General features: G+C 42.3%; 1 long non-coding RNA gene and 1 pseudogene across 2 annotated transcripts in view; one reads left to right on the top strand and one right to left on the bottom strand.

Moving 5' to 3' along the window:
- The window catches only part of LOC308395915 (F-BAR and double SH3 domains protein 2-like), a 52,298-nt pseudogene extending 39,628 nt beyond the window's left edge, over positions 1 to 12,670 (top strand). Inside the window, exons 3-9 of the transcript in view lie at positions 2,288 to 2,383; positions 8,543 to 8,641; positions 8,937 to 9,089; positions 9,186 to 9,307; positions 10,587 to 10,670; positions 12,163 to 12,346; positions 12,431 to 12,670. The product of the transcript in view is annotated as an F-BAR and double SH3 domains protein 2-like (transcript). The remainder of the gene's footprint in view (positions 1 to 2,287; positions 2,384 to 8,542; positions 8,642 to 8,936; positions 9,090 to 9,185; positions 9,308 to 10,586; positions 10,671 to 12,162; positions 12,347 to 12,430) is intronic.
- Positions 12,671 to 13,422: 752 nt separating this feature from the next.
- LOC308395783 lies at positions 13,423 to 15,483 on the bottom strand. The gene is made up of 3 exons (XR_013971460.1): positions 15,425 to 15,483; positions 15,009 to 15,327; positions 13,423 to 13,613 (listed from the first exon to the last, which is right to left on the bottom strand). It is a non-coding gene; the product is annotated as an uncharacterized lncRNA (long non-coding RNA).
- Between the last annotated feature and the right edge of the window lie 1,900 nt (positions 15,484 to 17,383).

Genomic DNA, 17,383 nt, shown 5'->3' with positions numbered 1-17,383 from the left:
CTGCTTGGCTGCTGTAGCTTGTGTTTACATGTATGTTGAGAGTGACATCTGATTTAAAAGCAAGAAGCAAAAGCCACTGAGCACCATCAGTCAGCACAGAGGCAATGCTACAAATTTAAGGAACGAAGGTCAATTCTTTGTGTGTGTACATGCACAGAGCACATGTGCACACGGTTGTGCAGATTAACTCACAGATGTATATGACAACTCACGTTTGTGGCATTAACATTGTTTTCCAATCTTAAATGTAATACATACATTTCCGTCATTGGCCATAATTCTTGCAAGGAAGGGACTCAAAGGTCACAAGTTATTAAATAAAATTAATTAAACACACCATTAAAAGAAGTTCACTATTCACTCCTTAAACGTCATAGCTAGCAGCAGTTATTTATATCTATGAAAGAGAGAGCTTAATTGTTTGATTAAGCTTGATTGGAATGTCAGCTCCACACTGTGGCTGGTTGATTAAATAAGTTGGGGGAGCAAAAGTAAAATGAGCTACTTGTGGGATACTATTTAACTTGGCTTGGGTAAGCTGCTCATTTTATGCTCATTTTACTTTTCAGATGGTGTCAAGCCTGGCAGTTTGGTGTAATTGTTAGCCTAGTAATTCATAGTAATATATTTCTCACACACAACCTCAACCTCTGCCTCTCCATGTGAGCAGAGACGCAGCAGCATCTTGTTTCTACAGGAAGCCTGATTAAAATGTTAGGCATTTATACGGTGTACAAGATTAAAGAATATAAAACTGATATTACTAAACCTGATTTCCTTCCATCTATTTTCTGCTGCTTATCTGAGTCCGGTCATGATGCCCAGACGTCCCCCTCCCCAGCCACCTACTCCTGCTCTTCCTGGAGAACAGTGAGCCGCCACTCTGGTGCCTTTCGGTGTAAACGAGTAGCTTTCCAAATAACTCAGCTCTTCATCGTGTTTCTAAGGCAGAGGTCAGACATCCTTCAGAAGATGCTCATTTGTGTCAGATTTTAGTCATAGGTAAAGGTATGACTGTAGACTGACGGGTAAATCAACAGGGATCAATACCCTGCTCCTCTTTTTTCCAATACAAGTTCCTCTATCAAATCATTTTTTGACACTTGAGTCAGCAGTCCAAGCAGAGATGTCCAGAAGTTCCTTTTCCCACTTAAGTGGTATTTATGGTCACACAAATGCGTCTGACAACAGACAGGCAGCGAATACTGGGATACCACGGCGAGCCGGCCGAGATACATAATGTGTCCAGTGTGTGTTTGGTCTGCCCTTACCAGCTCGTCTAGGAGACATTCTGGAGGCCTCCTATTTCAGATGCCAGTCAAACCACCTACACTGGCTCCTTTCCTTTCTGTGAATGATCGCAGTTGAGGAGGAGAAGCTATGCTGTCCCCTGGTATGGTCTCCCCAAGGCAACTGGTTCTTGATGAGGGGCCAAACTTAAGTACAATTCAAAAGACCAAAGTTACTAGCCTGGGACCAGTACTGGGGAGGTTTCTTTGTTTTCCAGAACAGCTAATAGCTGTGCCCCATGAGTTCAGCTTAAAATATCCACACAGGTACTTCGTCCTCCCTCGGGTGGGCAGAGAGCTTTGTGGTCCAGGTTGTGGTCCAGTCCCCGGCTGCTTTAGCTGGCTTTAGAAAAAACCTGAAATTAGAATTAAAACTGTTTGTACCTTCACCTGTGTTACTTACAGTGATATGTTATGTAATTTGTTAACTGTCTCTTTAAGCTTTCAGCAGCTGGAGAGTTAAAAATAGTCTGTGTGAAAATAGGCAGGCGGTGAACTCGAGCCTGTGATACGTTTTTAATGTCAGGCTGTGACCACAAACACCAGAGTGGTCATCAGCATTCAGATCAGCTGATAGTAACCAGAAACGGCTTTATGGTCATTCTCTTAATTGTTATTGGCGTTTTCTTTTATTTGACTTGTTTAAAATAATAAAAAGCTGATTTGGGTTCATTTTATAAGCAAATCACATAACTTAATACAACAGAAATAAACTGACAGAGTAATGGAAAATAAAAAATTATAAATGTGGCCCAAAGCTACACGGATCACTGGCCACAATTCATTCAGCTGGAGGTCTTTTTTTTTTTCAAAGTTAATTTTAAATAGAAATAAATGTGGGCAAGAAATTAAAACTAAATAGGGAGCAAGCCTGAACCCTAAAGGCTTTACTAAGTGTTAATTATGCAGGTTTAGACATGGGCTGATTTGTAAGCTTGTGATAAACCTTAAATAAGTATATATGTATATTTTTGTCTGTTCCCTTGAAACGCATGCAGGTTCTGCAGGAGTTTCAACAGCAGCTGTTTGTGCAGAAGAACATGGCGTTCCAGCAAGCACCAGACTTCATGTTCCAGCCTGTCGACTCAGATACGGTAAATACTGATGTTTTTCTCTTTTTATTCATTATTAAATGCATAAAATATCACATGCGATTGCTTTTAGTGATTATTGGGGAAAATAAACTCGTATTTATTATGCATGGAATGAAATCCCCAACCTTAAAAATTTTGAACTTAACATGATTTCTCTAAAATGTTCAAGTAAAACTTGAAGAATAATTTTTGAAACTATTAAAATCCAAATCTCAAAGTGTTTGGGTTGCTTTTAATACAAATTTTGTAGCATAAAATAAGGTTCGTGTTTGACTAATTTAGTTGGCAGGAGGTGTTAATCAGTTTACCGGAAAATCAATTTCTACAGAAAAGTGAAGTGAAATGTGGATCCTTCAGGTTTGAACTGCACAGGTTGGAAACCACAGGTAAAATGCTGTAATGAACACAGATCAGAGGAGATTGTTGAGAAGTGGAACAAAGCTCAACAGATGACAGATTAATTTGTTTAGACAACAATCAATACAAAATCAGACGAGTGGAACAAGCAGCTCACGGGCATCCTGAAAGCTGAGCTGGCCGTGGCCACAAAAGCCCGGACTGGACTCGGCTCAGGACCTTGATGCTCAAAGCGGCTTTAGGCAGAGCAGATCCACCTTTTTGGTCCAGAGTTAAACATCTCAACAATACCAGATGCAGAAAAGATTTTTTTTTTTTTAGACATTCATGATCACTGGAGTATGAAGCTTGAGAAGCTGGGTGATGACCTTTCCTCTAAATTGATACACAAGCAGGAAAAAATGTTCTAATTTTCTAAAAAATTGTAAGTAACAGACAAAGTAGCTCCATTGTTTGAGTGTCAATAATCTGTCTGCACTGAAATAAACAACTAATTTAAATAGATTTTAATCACAAAAGTACTGCACACACATTATGGAACAGTCTGGGTAAGAAGTCAAAGCAGGAAACATAATAAGTCCTGCGTGATTGGTCTTTATCTTTGTTAGTCTGAACTATGAGCCTGAAGGCAGAACAGTGAACTTTGTACTGTACTCCTTGCCCTGCACAGGAACTTAGATTATTTCCCATTTTTAGTTTTTATTTACAGATGTGTCGTCTCATTTCCTCACCGTGGGACTAGTTCCAGCTCGTGTTTGTTCCGACTTTATCAGACTGTTTATCTTCCTAATTAAATGCACAACCTCAACTTTTAATTTGCACTTCAGTACATATATATATATATATATAAAAAAATAAAAAAAAACACCCAGCACGCCCCTGCGGGCGGTTTATCCTTCAAGCTCGGGTCCTCTACCAGAGGCCTGGGAGCTTGAGGGTCCTGCGCAGTATCTTAGCTGTTCCCAGGACTGCGCTCTTCTGGACAGAGATCTCCGATGTTGTTCCCGGGATCTGCTGGAGCCACTCGCCTAGCTTGGGAGTCACCGCACCTAGTGCTCCGATTACCACGGGGACCACCGTTACCTTCACCCTCCACATCCTCTCGAGCTCTTCTCTGAGCCCTTGGTATTTCTCCAGCTTCTCGTGTTCCTTCTTCCTGATATTGCTGTCATTCGGAACCGCTACATCGATCACTACGGCCGTCTTCTTCTGTTTATCTACCACCACTATGTCCGGTTGGTTAGCCACCACCATTTTGTCCGTCTGTATCTGGAAGTCCCACAGGATCTTAGCTCGGTCATTCTCCACCACCCTTGGGGGCGTCTCCCATTTTGACCTCGGGACTTCCAGGTTATACTCGGCACAGATGTTCCTGTACACTATGCCGGCCACTTGGTTATGGCGTTCCATGTATGCCTTGCTTGCTAGCATCTTGCACCCTGCTGTTATGTGCTGGATTGTCTCTGGGGCATCTTTACACAGCCTGCACCTGGGGTCTTGCCTGGTGTGATAGACCCCAGCCTCTATGGATCTTGTACTCAGAGCTTGTTCTTGTGCTGCCATGATTAGTGCCTCTGTGCTGTCTTTCAGTCCAGCTTTGTCCAGCCACTGGTAGGATTTCTGGATATCAGCCACCTCCTCTATCTGCCGGTGGTACATACCGTGCAGGGGCCTGTCCTTCCATGATGGTTCCTCGTCTCCCTCCTCTTTCTTGGGTTTCTGCTGCCTGAGGTATTCACTGAGCACTCGGTCAGTTGGGGCCATACTCCGTTCTGTAGTCGGTATCCGTAGCCAGTCTTGTTAATGATCTCACTGAGGGGGTTCAGGCCTATGCAGAACAGCAGTGGGGACAGAGCATCTCCTTGGTAGATCCCGCACTTGATGGTGACTTGTGCTATGGGCTTGGAGTTGGCCTCTAGTGTTGTACGCCACATCCCCATTGAGTTCCTGATGAAGGCTCTTAGGGTCCCATTGATCTTGTACAATTCTAGGCATTCCAGTATCCAGCTGTGGGGCACTGAGTCATAGGCCTTCTTGTAATCAATCCAGGCAGTGCACAGGTTGGTCAGTCTGGTCTTGCAGTCTCGGCTGATTGTTCTGTCTACCAGTAGCTGGTGTTTTGCGCCTCTGGTATTCTTGCCAATTCCTTTCTGTGTCCCGCTCATGTATTGACCCATGTGCCTGTTCATCTTAGCCGATATGATGCCTGACAGGAGCTTCCATGTAGTACTGAGGCAGGTTATTGGTCGGTAGTTGGAGGGGACCGGTCCCTTCTTGGGGTCCTTGGGGATCAGGACCGTCCGGCCTTCAGTTAGCCATTCCGGGTGTCTCTCGTTAACTAGCAGCTGGTTCATTTGTGCTGCCAGACGCTCGTGGAGTGCAGTCAGCTTCTTCAGCCAGTAGGCGTGAACCATGTCGGGCCCTGGTGCTGTCCAACTCTTCATACTGGAGACCCTTTCTTGGATATCTGCCACTGTGATGGTTACTGGACCCTGTTCAGGGAGGTCGCTGTGGTCAGCCCTCAGATCCTCTAGCCACTGAGCATTGCCGTTATGGGTTGCATCCTTCTCCCATATGCTCTTCCAGTATTGCTCCGTCTCCAGCCTTGGTGGTGCTGTTCTCTTATTGTTCCCTTGCCACTGAGAGTACACCTTTGCTGGTTCTGTGGAGAACAGCTGGTTTATTCTCCTGCCTTCTATCTCTCTGGTGTACCTCCTCAAGCGGCTGGCCAAGGCTGTGAGTCTTTGCTTGGCAGTTTCCAAGGCCTCAGGTATGGACAGCTTGCTGTATTTCTTAGGCACCTTATTTGTCGCACCTTTCTGCAACTCCGTTAGTTGGCTAACCTCCCTCCGTGCTACTTTGATCTTGCCCTCTAGCCTCCTTCTCCATGGAGGGTACTGCCCCTTGTCGCTGTTCAACTTGTAGCCAAGCATCTCACTGATCACTGTTGCCGTATTGTAGATCAGCTTGTTAGTGTCGGTAATCGTGGTTGTAGGTATTGCCCGTAGTGCTGCATTAACATCATCTAGCAGACCTTCTGAGGGAACTTCACGTAATCTTGGTAACCGGCTACGCGGGATCCAGGTTTCAAGCTTGGCCATGATCCTATTTTTCAGGTCAGTTCCTCTCGCACTCAACGATCCTTCTCCTATCGCACTTGGGGCTATGTACCCAATCTCGGGTGGAGGTGATGACCTGGCGTCCTGACTCCTCCTTGCCGTAGCATTTGTGTTGTACCTCGTCAATCTCTAGCTGTGAGAGCAGTCCCTTCTTTCGAATGTTGGAACACTGAGCTACTAGTTGTTTCGCCGTCATTGTGGATGTTGGGTATCGAAGAATCCATAGGTCCCTCATCCTATTCATGTAGCCCCTTCCGCCAGGGTTACTTGCATAGTAGCATTCCAACAACGCCCTGTTTTCGTCTCTTGCCCACCGATGCCTTCTTGTTCCAGTAGCCCACTTTTCGTCAGGGTGCCCTGGTTCCTCAACACCTGACGCGGACCTTGTTGATCCGGGCGACGTCCGAGCCGGCATGCCTTCATATTTATCTGTCTCGCTCATGTCTGCGGTAGGCTTGCTTAGCATAGGGGGTCTAGCCTTAGGACCCTTACTGGATACAGACGCCCCAGGCAGGAATCGAACTTGCGATCCTCTGTTCCAAAGGCGTGTAGTCTAACCACTACGCTATCCAGCTGCTATATATATATATATATATATTTTAAAAAGCATATCTTAACTAGTCGCTGTCCTAAACACAGAGGAATATCTGCACAATATAATGACATTTTCCATTTTTATTGTTAATGCACACCACACACTTATTCCTCTGAACTTAATTTCTGTCATCACACACTTCCAGGAAGTGTAAACAGATAAACGTCCAAAAATATTTTCCTATCAGGCTGTAAGGTGACGCCGCAGGTCTGCCAAGCGATGTGTTACGACTCCCGTTCGTGGATGTAAAAGAGTCAGATTCTGCCGCCCAGCTCCGTCGCTCCTTTTCTCCTTTGCCCCGCCGGACAACACTAGACAATTTGTTCAAACTGCAAACGCTGGTGTTGTTTTCATTGGAAGTCAAACAAGCAGCAGCCTGTTCCTAAAGAAAACATTAGTGGTGGAGAGCCTCCCCTGCCTCCCCCTGAAATTGTTTAATTATATTTTTATTGATTAGAAGAAAATTGAAACAAATATAACCATGTCGTTCATAAGACGACTAAGAAAGGGTTTATAATGCTGACGTGGTGTAACAGTCCAGACACCGTGCAGTGAATTAAGTTACGCATGGTGTATGTAAATGATTAAAGCACGGTGTGGATATTTGAAAACACAGCAGGTAACACTGGTCCTTGTGCTCCGAGTAAAGCGTGTGATCATTATTCACAGCGATCCAGTAACCAAATTAGTTCAAATCGAATCAATCAGTCAGTCAAATAAGATGTTATATTTAAAACAGCAGATACACATAGGAGATAGGTTTTCTTTATTGTAATGACATATGCATGTTCTTTTCTTGTTGTGTAAGAGACGATCTGACTGGGTGGCTGTTCGACACAGAAACGTCCTGAAAGTCCATCTGTTACAATCCGGTCAGTGCCAGCGTAGCACCATCTGCTGTTTCACAACAGAAACAACTTTTCTGTGTTTTGTTAGATTCATAAAGCTAAGCAAAAAAATTGGCAAATTCCGGTTTTAAACATAAAGCACCTTAAAAAAAAGTCCCACAAAGTTGATGTTTAAATTTTCTTTTAGGGTGTAAAAATCTGCTAGTTTTAGAGCTACAGATTACTTGTTGAGCCCTCTATTGTTAAAAATAGATCCTGTAGCTTTTTTGGAGAATCTGTGGATTTAAAAATATGTTAAAATTAGTCCATGTTTTCATATTGAGAAAAAATGTAATGCTAGACCTGCCCCCATCCTGCAACAGCAGCAGTTGAGGCAATATATTTACCCATCAGTCATGTCTAGGTAGCTCTGGCTCATGTTACTGCAGCCTTCTAATCAAAATGCATTTGCAATCTCTATTTTAAATTTTATTTTCTTGTTCTCACTGCCTTGAGCCTCTTCTGTTTAAGCACATTTTGCATGTAATGAAATGTGCTCTATAAATAAAATTGGCATTGACATAAATTTCGATGCTATCAAAATGATATCCTCAGCAGTTAAAGGTATGAGTGGTGGTAATTTTTGTTGCTTTTGCTTTCACTATATAATGAATAAACCCATATAAGGAAAAGTCATGAAATATGATGATCATGGGATTTTAATTTAACAGTTTTCACAATTCCAGAGGAGTCAAAATGACCCTTTGGACATGATGAGTGTGACGTTCTGCAAAGAGAAGGAAATCCTCTGGGAAGTTTAAGTCTCTGAATCTAAACGTGCGTGTTATGTCTGTGTTTGGGTTTGGAGTTATTCTGATGTGGTTTGTCACCCCTTACTCACACAATCCCTGCAAAATCTTTGCAGGAAGTGTACAAAATGCACTGATGTGTCACTTTTTTCCATTAAACTGGAATTTGGCCTTTAATGCAGCGAAGCCGGTCAGCTGGATGATAATAATAAACCTCGGCATCATAAACTTCTCCATATTTTACTGTGGCATGAAAGGATAAAATTGATAAGAGCTCCGTCTCACTGGTTTATTGCGAAAGCTGGTTTAAGATAGGTGAGCACAGCTCGTGCAGCGACCTGTTTCCAGATGTCCCTGGTTATGTTGATCGCTTTATTGTTGGACCGTTTCCATCTATTCCATGTGTTCCTTTGTATACGTCACCACAATAGTTGTAATTGTTTTGTTTTCAGGCCCTGGAGGAGTACGGGACCCAGGAAGCTTCGGAGCCAAGCAACAGCGAGCTGGAGATCAAGATGGAGGTGGCCAGGCAGAGTCTCCGGAGGGCAGAGGTAACCTTTGAACTTCTAGATCAGCGATTTCTCCATCTTCTGAATCAGTTTCTCCTTATTTAAAGTTGCCCCAGTGCGGCACCTGCTGGTTTGAAAGGGGAAGTGACAGATTTAAAGGATTAATGTTCTGTTAGAAGAGAGCAGAGGTGTTTAAAACACATTAAGTATTTATTTTATTTTCATACTAATCTCATTGTGTTTTCTTTATTCTTTGGGGGGTGGGGGGCTTGTCAGTGGGTTGTGAAAGTCTGGTGGTCTTTAACTCACCTTTATTTTTTATTTTTTTTGCTGCTAGACGGTGAAAGCGAAAGCCGAGGCCCAGCTGGACCTGCTAAGGGAGGCGGGAGTCCCGGTTGAAACGTGGCTGAAGAGTGCGATGAACCAGGTGATGGAGGAGCTGGAGAACGAGCGCTGGAACAACCTCAGTACCCACGATCCTTCACTCTCCGTAAGACGAAAACTCCAATTCCACAGTGCTGTAGTTTTGAAGTATATGCGCTGTAGATTTGTGCCCTAAACGCAGATGTCGGTCTAACATCCGTAGGTAACAGCAGATTTGGAGCGAGAAGATGAAGAGGAGATGGAGTGTTGGATGACAGCAGCTCCAGCCCCTCCAGCACCTTGAAAAACTATCCACTCACCTGCAAAGTGCTCTACTCCTACAAGGTAACGACACACGCTTAAGCAGGGTCGTAGCCGATGAGTCGGTCAGCGCCCAGAGAAATGGTGACATCTACAAAGCCTCATGTGTTTGCAGCGAGTCGAGTCTGAGTTTAGTCTTCTAAACAATCAGTGTCGCTGCTCTGGAAAAAAACACTGTTTGATTGCTGTTGCAGCATCTCTGCGCTTTCTGTATTCACAACTCTTTAAAATACGTGTAGAGGCCGGCCTTGCCTCGAGCTCGAGGCACGGGGAGTGCGTGTTGGGAGTTACAGAAGCAGTCATTATTAGAAAATGCAGGAAGCTGGTGTAGCTGGATATTGATGGATGAAGATTCAGGAGCCACAAAAAATGTGTTTTTAGAAGAACAGTGACTTGCAGAGTTACACTTTCTGTCCTCCGTAAACCTCATTTTCATGCAGAATACATAAAACAGCTGGAAGTGAAAGGAAAAGTATTTTTAAGATTCTGTAGGTTTAACCATATTTTCTGGTAATTATATGATTAATATTTAAATCTTTTTAAGTGTCTTGTCATGCTCTCCTGTGCCTCTGTGGTTCTCTCCAGGTTCCTCCTTCATTAAAAGACAAACTTGTTAGATTAAAGCTTCTGTTACTGACGCAGACAGCTGGAGACTCATTCCTGTTATATTTTCTGAAAGTGTGGTTGAAGTCTGCCGTCTGTGTGGTGCATTATAATGTGGATGCTCTCTGTGTTAGCCTACAAAGCTGGCTGGGATTTCCTCCATCCCTGCTGGATGGATGTCGTCATAAAATCTATTAAGATGTAAATACGGTTAACCTCTCCACACATGATTTAAATATTTGGATTGGACGTGGATCTTTAACATGTCACCAATTATAATTCTGACTTTGAAGTGAAGCCACTTTTTGTTTTGGCTGTTTTTAATCAGTTCCAGTCGTGTTTAACCCCCATTTAGATTTACTTTCCCAAACTTTGTGGCACTAATGATTCTGTGTCCAGGTTTAAAACACCTGCTCTTTGAATTTGTACAGAAATTCTAGTGTAAGTCTGAGTTTTGTGCTGCTTTGGAGTATTAGTTGTTTTATATTACCTGAGTCCTGAGTAAAGTGTGGTATAAATGCAGGCATGGTCTCAGTGTTTTCTTCAGTGTTCTGGCTGATGTTATTGAAGCCACAGTGAGCATTTTTGTCCGTTCACCAGTGTGGCGGTATTTGAAAAATATACATCACGGGTGAAATGAAGATGGTTAAACTGTTACATCGCAGCTTTAATTTGAATGAACGTGTTTGTCTGTCTGCAGGCTTCTCAGCCAGACGAGCTGACCATCGAGGAGCAGGAAATCTTGGAGGGCATCGATGATGGCGACATGGAGGACTGGGTCAAGGTACAAAAATAACACAAACACAGTTATGTAGCAGATGCACTCTCATGTTTGAGGGTTGGTTGTTTTGTGTATTAGTTCACTCTCTGGCTCTTAGACTGTTTGACAAACATTTAGTTTCAGTTTTTATAAGACCTCGCACCGGTACAGACTATCTACTGGACGTTTTAGTGTTTCTCTGGGATCAGTTGAACTGATGTGGCTTCAGGAATTAGAATAATTCAACTAAAATGCGTGCGGTGCATTGAGGCAGGTCAGGTTGGCCTGGGTGGTAGAAGCTCTGCTGAACATAAAGACAAATCAAAAAATGTACAAATACACAGTTCTCTGCTTCGTTTTTTTGGCCCCGCAGCCGTAAAGGGCTGATGGGAGATTCTCGTCACGCAGCCGGGCAGGCAGGTGGGCGGGCATGGCACCCAAGTTTGTGAATGCAATAATTCATGAATGAGGCAGTTTTTAAATTCATACCTTAAGTGCAGCTACTGAAAATCTGGACCAAATCCTGATTGATGGTGATCCAATCCTGCCTCAGCAGCGCTCCGGTTTGATCACAGTTTGTCAGCTTCTGCTTTTTAACAGCGGTTCGTGGACTCTTGATCAGTTTGAGATCTGCGGAGTGACCTGGTCATGGATATAAAATGTTAATTTGATGATCTCCCAGCTACTTAGTTATCATTTTCACTTTGTTTGTCACAGACTGTTACAAAGTTGCTCCTGGACCTTTGGGAGAAAATTTGAGAAGTCTTTGAGGACATTTTTCGGGTGGTCAGTGGTGTCTACTTAAATGTAGAAATGTCAGCTGTGAATGCTCCCATCATTGTGTGAAGTCATTCTTTTATAAACGCCTCTGCAGAGCTGCTGGTGTGTAGTCATTGTGTACTTTGTGTGTGGTTGTTTTCAGATCATTTCCCTGAAGGAACATTGTGCATTGTTGCTGTTTTACTTTTGTTTATTGTGTAAGTCTGGCTTTCCTGTGAGCCATTGTGCAAATGTTCCACGTGTTGAGCCAATATTTTATGTGTATTTACTTAGGTGATTATCTTTTCATATACAGATATAGTGTTTTAATGGGGTATTTATTTTAATGAATATAATCATACATAAAAATGTGAGCAATATCATTTATATAGATCTGTTTTAGTGCTGTGATTCCCCACAGCATGCCCCAACAGAGATCCCAATACCTCTGAGTGTTTTCAATCTGAATGAAAATAAGTAAGCAGCGGAAGGGGAGGCCACCGGTGTTCATGAAATCAAGCTTCATGAATTCAGCAGAGGCTTGTTTAGGATTTTAGATTTCTCGTTAATTCAGGAAGAGCGAACAAAAGCTCTCCTATTATTCTCTTTGTGGCTGTTATTAAATTCTGGCGACAATGCAGTGATATTGTTACAGCCCTACTCTTTACATCTGACTTTATTTTTTCTCATTAGGAGTTTTCCTGTTGAAACATTTTTGGCTGTTGTCATCGTCTGTGTGCATTGTCTGTGTTTCCAGGCCAGAAACCGTAGCGGACAGGTGGGCTACGTCCCGGAGAAATACCTGCAGCTGCCCTCCTCCAACAGCCTGCTGAGCATGCTGCAGTCGCTGGCCGCGCTGGACGCCCGATCCCATTCCTCCAGCAACTCCACCGAACCTGAAACCGAACCCCCAACCGGCTCCGTCAACGGAGACTCGAGGAGTGAGATCCGCCTCCACCAGATAATATCGGAGTTTTGATTTCCTGCTTTGTTTAATACCCTCGTTGCCACTGTCTGTGTTGCAGTTTCATTCGCAAAGGCTTTGTACGACTACGCGGGACAAACGGAAGATGAGCTGTCGTTCCCAGAAGGCGCCATCATCCCCATCCTGAGCAGAGAGACCCACGAGGACGATGGCTTCTGGGAGGGCGAGTTTAACGGCGTTGTTGGTGTAAGAGTTCAAATAATAGTTTGCAAAAGCTTGTGACTGCAAAATTGTGTCTGCCTAAGGGACAGTTTGTTCCAGGAGATAAGCGAGAGTTAGAAGATTAATAGGAAGCACCTGGCCTCCAGACGGAGAAGATGTCCTTTTAAATGTGTCCAAAGTCGTCAACAGAACATTTGTGGTTTTGAAACTTATGCCTGTGTTGTATCTGCTTGACGCATGAGGGTGCGTCATAAAAGTAAACCCTGATGGTATAAAACAACTGCTTGTGTATCATTGGGCGGAGATCGATGCTGTCTGTGGGCAGTGTTCATCTCCCCACGCGCGTGTTCATTAAAAACATTGTTTGACCGAAGCTCTTCTGGACCATTATTGTTTTGTGCTCACCCTCAATATTTGAACTCGTAACAAACAGCAATAACGGCAAAACATGTAATGGACGTGCTGGTCCACTAGACAACATCATGTTGATGTAAAGCTTTGGGTCTCTTATGCAAAGTAAAGAGGCTGAAATAAGGTGTCCATGAGTATCAGTTTTCAACATTCAGTATTAAGAGACAAAGACTGTACGGGTTGGGCCAGTCGTCAAGTCCTGGAGCAAAGTGAGCCTGCAAATCAATAAGATGCAAATCAGTTTATACCTTTCATATAATGTTTGAATTTGTTTATTCTGAGTTTTATTGTTCAGTTAGTTTCCACAGTTCATATATCATGTGTAATTTTTCATTAGTTTCAGTGTTTGTTTGTATTTTATTCTATTCATGATGGTTGTGTTGACAGATTTGTCCAAATTTAAAGCTATAGATGTGAACTTTTGGTTCCTTTATTATTACCTGTATAATTAGTTTCAGTCTTTGTGAAGTGGGGAAGGAGGACCCAAAAGCAGGACTCGTGCGATGGAGAGTGCTCTTTATTTACAGTGGAGTAAATAAGACAACACAATAATCTCTTGAGCTCCCTCGACTCCTGTGTCATGTCTTCACCCAAAACTCCGTGCTCTCTGCTCCGTGGCTGCTGTCCACCTGTGCTCCACTCTCCTCCTCCTGGGAAAAAAAACAACAGAGGCAGCCGTCAGGACACCATGCCGCCTAATCAACAAAAAACAGTCCCAGTCTAAATAATCTAAAAGACCAACCACGGCTCCAGTGATGGCAACACACAGTTCTAGTGACCAACCCAGTGGGCAGCACTCGAGACGAAGCAGTTCAGGTGGCCTGCATACATTTAGTATCAGGCTTTACAAAAAAAAGTATCAACTATGTTAGGATCCATGTTCATCATGTGTGATGTGTGTTTACATTTGAAGGTGTTTGTGGATTTGTCACCTCTCTTCAAGGTGTGGTTTGTGTTTGATGCTGAAAGAGATAAAGACTGCTGATTGGCTGAAGTAGGGTTCAATAAAAATTGTTTGGTTGTTGGTTTGGGCACTGCTCAGGTCCACATTAAATAAACTGCTGCTCATGTGTGTTTGTAGGTTCTCAGTCATCCAGGTCATGGTTGTCTAAGGAGCCTGGAAAGAAAGCGACTTTACTTCTTTAAGGTTCTGGATGATGTTTAACTTCTGATCCAAGAAGCTTCTTCAGTTGATGTGCTTCCTTTGCTCATTTTCCACCTCTGCACAGTTTCGTTTGATGACAATGCAGTGCAGTTCTCCCAAACATACAACAGAGGGCGCTATGCACATTCACTGAAGTGCAGAAAAATACAAGTGGAGGAGGAAACAAACAGCAGCATCAAGAGAGAAAACTGAAGTGTTCAAAGCGAGTTACTTTAGTCTCTTATTGTAATATTAATCGACATCTAAACATCACGTTGATGCTTCATGTTTGACTTCCGTGTCCTTTTACTGCTCAGTTGGAAAATATTGATGCAATTTAAAAGAAGAGGAGAAGAGTAATTTCTCTGTACTACTTCAAAAGTAATTTGAAAGCACTGCCTCATATGGAAAATGAATCATGATGAAATCCTGAAACAAATAGTGTTTGTGAATATGAAGAGTTTAGTTTTCAGTTTGGTCTTAGAAGTATAAAAATGCAGGACTGAAGACAAGATGGAAATGATGTGTTATGAGAAATAAAACACATATGTCGCTATGTACTATAATTTTATTTTGTTTATTTTTTGTTCTTGTAGGTTTTTTGCTTTAGTGTAAATTTTGAAAGCACTGCTTTTAGTTTGAAAATTGGATTCAGTGTTCAGAGTTCGGACAAAACAATGGACGGTTTCAAGAAATGTATTTTATCAACAAAACTTATTTTCATGGTTACTGTATTTATTTTAATGCCCTCAGTGCAGTGATTGAAAAAAAGTTCATCTGACACCAATGAGCCAACAGCCTCCACGTAAACATTTCTTTTTTTCTTTCTTTTTTTTTAAACAGGGTTTAATCAGCGCTGACATACAGACATTTATGCGCTGGGTATAACAGACATGCTTACCGTGTGAAAGGACCGCGGATGTCTTGGAGCAGAGAAACATGCTGTATTGTTGTTTTTCTTTATTGCATAAGCAGCGCCCGACTGTCAGAAACGCTCTGTGCGGGTAGCAAAGTCGGCTCCAACGCACCTGCAGGCATCCATTTGAAAGAAAGGTGTCGCTGCGGCTAGGCTCTCGGGATAATCAGACTTTTATTTATATTTGCGGCATTCTGGTGCGTTAAAACTAGCAGCCTCTGTGTCCCGCTTGGATCACCATTCTGAAAATTCAGATATTTAAATAAAATGATGAATCGGCGAGTGATGAGGAGCCACGTAGATCCTGAAATGAGGTTTGATTAAATTAAACTCTTATGAACAGTGATGACGCGTTCCAAACAAACGATGCTTTCTACATGGCCAAATTGTGTGCTAACTACCTCACAGCGCTGTGTCCGGGGTCCGAAAAAAAAAGTTAAAACGATATACCTTGCGAAAGTTGTGAAGTGCTGAGGAAAATACTGTGTGTCTGATGGGGTGTTTTTATATAGGTGGACTTGGTTTCAGTTGACCTCTGACATGGAGAGATGAAAAGAGCAGTTTGTAAAGAAAAAAGGTGGAAACTATGGAACTACAGTTGGGATGTGTGTGCTGGGATGCTCTTGATAAGTATGCAGCTTTTATTGTTTTATGACTTGTTTTGCTGACTGTTGGGGCCCTACCTGTAACCCCCTCTGTCTAATCATCAAGTCTTACTGTTGCAGTGCGTTTGTGTGGCTACTAGACAATTATAGGTTGTATTAAAGCAGGGGTGTCAAACTCAAATACACAGTGGGCCAAAATTCAAAACTGGAACAAAGTCGTGGGCTAACATTAATATTTATTGAAAAAAAAATCTTCCTCCAGATATAAGAATGAATATTTTCTTATGGACTCAAATAAGTTTTGCTGGAAACCTGAATATGGAACAAGCAAAGCTTAATACTAAACAATATATATATTAGCTGTATAATACCAGTAGGCCAGCTCTAATAGTAATTTGGTATGGCTTCGCGGGCCAAATGTAATTAGGCTGCGGGCCAGAGTTTGACACCTGTGTATTAAAGGAACATTGGGGGGTCGATACAGTGCTATTGTGGCTAGTTAAGAATGTGGTTTTTAGAAGTATCACAAGAAAAGTTTATTTCTAAAGGGATACATGTTGTTTGTGGTACTCTGTTTTAAAAACTATTAGCCTCTGTGTCTTTCAGAGCACAAAAGAAAAGTGAAATGCTCCTAAACTAGTTATATTACTACTGAGGTTGAGGCAGTAACAAAGTTCTTTAAATCATCAGGCAAGAAAATCCAGAAACCTTGGGTTAGCCGTGGCTATCCGGGTCATCTGAGCCCGAATAGCCTCCTTCTCCTCCTCCTGCACAGGAAATAATCCAAAGTCCGTTAAATTCAAAAGAGTCACTGAAATAAATGTCTGCTGGGTAAAACACGGTCAGGTTAAAAGCGAGCCGTTTAATGTGGCTGATAAACGAGTACAAAAACAAAAGGCAGATGCACACAAGAAAGAACCTAACTAGAAGTAAACTGGGAAAACTAAATGCAAAGAACAAAACCTTGAACGTTGCAAAAACATAAACATGGACACTCCTGGAGACATGGAACAACAGACAACCTGACAAAGAATGAACAGAAACACACAGAATAAATACACACAAGGGTGATTAGGGGGAAGTGGAAACACATGGGGAAACAGCTGACACTACTCTGACATAAGGAGACAAAGGAAGCAAAGCTGACTACACTGAAATAGGACACAGACCTTCAAAATAAAACAGGAAACATGAGAAGCAGACAAGACAATATAAACTTGATAACATAAGAGGGCAAAGGGAGACTAAAACACAGGGGTAGAAGACACAAGAGGAATCTAAATAAACAAATGAGCTTAGATAACCTGATGAACTTAAAAATAAACCATAAACATCAAAAATAAACTAAAGCTTAAAACGCTGGGTCAAAAGACCCAGGATCGTGACAGTGGGAGGTTGAAGCTGCCACAGGGCAAAAGCAGGACAGGCTGCCAGTTTATCACAGGGCTAACACAATATATGTGATAGAAAATCAACTGAAATGTTTGATATTTATTTATAATAATAAGAAAATAGATACTATTTATAATAATATTATAGTTGTTATTATAAATATGTGTATATTTTTTATAACACCCAACATAAAAGGCTTCTTTCCAAACCTGAGCTGTTTCAGACGCTTCTTGAAATTCTGACTTCTCTGAACTCAAATTCAAATACAAATACAAATTCAAAATACAAATACAAATTCAAATTTTATTTGTCACGTACACAGTCATACACAGTACGATATGTAGTGAAATGCTTGGACAACTG

The sequence above is a fragment of the Rhamphochromis sp. 'chilingali' genome (assembly GCF_963969265.1).
Source record: "Rhamphochromis sp. 'chilingali' genome assembly, chromosome: 4".
Classification (NCBI taxonomy): domain Eukaryota; kingdom Metazoa; phylum Chordata; class Actinopteri; order Cichliformes; family Cichlidae; genus Rhamphochromis; species Rhamphochromis sp. 'chilingali'.
This window is presented reverse-complemented; position numbering and strand designations above follow the sequence as displayed.